We start from the raw sequence: 3,791 nt of genomic DNA on the forward strand, positions 1-3,791 counted from the left end.
CTAAATTGGATTAAGGAAGCCATGTGGAGGTGGGGCTGGATAAAAGGAAGTCACAGGAATGACCCTTAATGGAGTTTTTATCGTAAGGTATGCAAACAACCGAAGTATGATTATGAGTGATTCTAAAGCAGGGGTCCCCAACCCCCGGTCTGTGGACCAGTACCGGGCCGTGGCATGCCAGCAACCAGTCCACACAAACGAGCAAAGCCCCATCCGCGGGATGCAGGCAGCACACAAAACCACGCCCCCTCCGGTCCGCAGAAAAACCTCTCTCCACGTAACCGGTCCCTGGTGCCCAAAAGGTTGGGGGCCTCTGCTCTAGAGAACACATATGAGAGTCAGTCTGTTGTATTAGGGAGTCTTTGTCTGACAAGCACAATTCAGCCCAAAATCTCTATTGCTAAGCGAGACAGTAAGTTAAGTGAGTTTTGCCTCATTTTACAATCTTTCTTGCCACAGTTGTTAAGTGAGTCGTTGCAGTTGTTCAGTTAGTAACGCGGTTGTTAAGTGAATCTAGCTTCCCCACTGACTTTGTTTGTCAGAAGGTCACAAGAGGTCATCACGTTTCTTAGATGGCTGGGGAATTCTGGGAGCTGAAGTCCACAAGTCACAAAAGGGCCAAGTTTGAAGACCCCTGCTCTAAAGGGAGTCTTCTCAAAAAGGGGTTCTATAGAGATAGCTTTAATTTCAACTCTTGATCAGAAGAGTTGCTGGAGGATTTCTGGTTGGGAGGTGTCCATATTTGTCCAACTGTGGGGAAAATTAACGGTAGAAGATGGGCTAGGACTAATCCAGTACAAAATGTGAGAATCAACAGCTGGTCGATATGAGGAGGAACCAGGGAGCAAGTTAGAAAGGGAAAAGGTGAGGAAACAAAAAGAATGGATGAACACTCATGAGGGTTGATTTAAAAACATGGTAGGATATGTTCATGTACACATACATATCCTACGCATCTAAAGGGCAAAAAGAACACACTCACCTTACTCCAGGTACAATTGAAAGTCTGTCTGTCTGTTTCTATCTATCTACCTATCTGTATGTATGTATGTATGTATGTCTGTCTACAGTATCTATTCTTTCTGTCTATCTATCTTTTTTTTTTAATTTTAATTTTTCCTTTTTTCACTATACAACAAAAATAAAACTGAAAAATACATTTTCCACCTTAACCAAACTGTGTTATACATCTCGTATATATTATTTACAATTTATTTATATCAGTAATCATATCTTTTTCTTTCTTTGTTCTAGCCAATCATAAAATTTGTTCCATATTTCATAAAATTCTGTTGCCTCCTTGTCTTTTAATTCTAGCGTAAGTTTATTCATTTCCGTGCGTTCAAGAATTTTGTATATAATCATATCGTTTGTAGGTATGTTTTCGCCCTTCCAACACTGAGCATATACTATACGGGCTGCTGTCAATATATGTATAATGATGTGTTAGAGTTGCTTTTCCATCTTTAAATTTATTATACCCAGAAGAAATAGTTCAGGTTTGAATTCAATATGCACCTTGGTTATCTCCTGTATCCAGTTCCTTATCCGTTCCCAATAGCTCTTTGCTTTGGGGCACAGCCACCACATGTGATAGAATGTTCCTTCCTTATTTTTACATTTCCAGCATTCCGGATTCATATTTTTGTACATTTTGGCCAATCTCGTATCTATCTATCTATCTATCTGTCTGTCTGTCTGTCTGTCTGTCTGTCTGTCTGTCTGTCTGTCTGTCTGTCTGTCTGTCTGTCTGTCTGTCTGTCTGTCTGTCTATCATCTATCTATCTACCTACCTACCTACCTACCTATCTCATCCATCCATCCATCCATCCATCCATCCATCCATCCATCCATCCATCCATCCATCCATCCATCCATCCATCTATCTATCTATCTATCTATCTATCTATCTATCTATCTATCTATCTATCTATCTATCTATCTATCTATCTCAATTTAACCACCTAGCTATCTCTAGCATTTCTGTGAGCAGAGAGGTCGAGAAATAAAATGCGGGAACTGGGTCTGATAATATGCCTAAAATATTTTTTTTTTCTGCTTCTCAACTTAAGAATGAAGGGGGAACAACTATAAACGAAGCAGATCCCAACTTCTGAGACCCTTGTGCAGCCTTCAGCTTTCCTGCTAAAACATCCCCTTTGCGCTTTCAAACTCTCTTAACATAGCCTGTAAGCTGAATTTGTTTTGGATTGATAGTTAGGATTCTCAGAACGACAAAATCAGTCATAGTGTTCCCACTTTTTTTAAAGCGGTTGAAATTTATAAGATAAGACAAAACGAGACAAGGCAAGGTAAGGTAAGGCATGATAAGATAAGGTAAGGTAAGGTAATACAAGATAAAATAACCTTTATTGTCATTTTTTACTGTGGGCACGACGACACACATCAAAACTTTTGATCATCTTTGATCATCACATATTCTTAGAAAGCATTTTGAGGAATACAGTGAAGATTTCAAAGGAGGAAATGAAGGGAGCAGAGAACAGTTTTCAAGCTATCTCCCATGCTCTGCTGGGAAAACCTAACATTTTTAATGGGAGAATCCCACATACAGGACCATTTCATGAAGCAGCAGTAAATTCAGATGCAAAGTTTGGTTTGGGGGGTGGGGGTGTGATATGTCTGTAAATATCAAACTTATCTAGTAACTGCACCCCAGACTGAGTTTTGTTAGTTAAGCAATGTACAGGTAATCCTTGACTTACAAACACAACTGAACCCCAAATTTCCATTGCTAAGGAAGATAGTTAAGTGAGTTGTGCTCCATTTTATGACCTTTTTGTCACGGTTGTTAAGGGAACCACGTGATCATTTAGCAAAGCTGGCTTCCCCCTATTGACTGTGCATGTCAGAAGCTTCCTAGAAAGTCTCCAATTAACAAACCCAGGACCCTGGGATTCTGCAACATCAGAAATACATGTTTGAGCGTGTGCCTGAGGGGATGCTGCAACGGTCATAAGTGTGAGAACTGGTTATAAGTCACTTTTTTCCAGTCCCGTTGTAACTTGGAACAGACATTAAACAAATAGCTGTACATCAAGAACTACCTATAGTGGAATTCCCCAAGCTGGGACCTTTTTAGGGGACTTCAAAAGTATCTCTTCTGTATCCCCAGGCAGAATCAGTTAGGAAACACTTTACTAAACAGAGTGGAAAACTTGTGAGCATGTTGAGAGAATCCTCTTAGTCAGGGGTCTCCAAAGTTGGCAAGTTTAAGACTGGTGGACTTCAACTCCCAGAATTCCCCAGTCAGTATGGCTAACTCAGGAATTCTGGGAGTTGAAGTTCACCAGTCTTAAAAGTGGCCAACTGCCTGCTCTTAGTTCCAAATAGGAAGCCTTGATTTAGCTGTTAGAGGCAAGAGCAGGGGTCTTCAAACTTGGCCCTTTTATGACTTGTGGACTTCAGCTCCCAGAATTCCCCAGCCAGCTTGATTAGAGGCCCGGAGGCTAAAACATGAAGAATGGTTGCAGGAATTGGGGGTATGTCTAGTCTAGTGAAAAGAAGGACTATGTTGATATGATAGCAGTGTTCCAATATTTGAGGGGCTGCCACAAAGAAGAGGGGGTTAACCTGTTTTCCAAAGTACCACAAGACCAGAAACAATGGATGGAAACTAATCAAGGAGAGAAGCAATCTAGAATTAAGGAGAAATTTCCTAACAGTGAGAACAAACAACCAGTGGAACGGCTTGCCTTCAGATGTTGTGGGTGCTTCATCAATGGAGGCTCTTTAGCAGAAACCGGACAGCCACTTGTCTGGAATCGTAT

Source organism: Protobothrops mucrosquamatus, unplaced genomic scaffold (assembly GCF_001527695.2).
Source record: "Protobothrops mucrosquamatus isolate PMUCROS unplaced genomic scaffold, P.Mucros_1.0 scaffold2695, whole genome shotgun sequence".
Lineage (NCBI taxonomy): Eukaryota > Metazoa > Chordata > Lepidosauria > Squamata > Viperidae > Protobothrops > Protobothrops mucrosquamatus.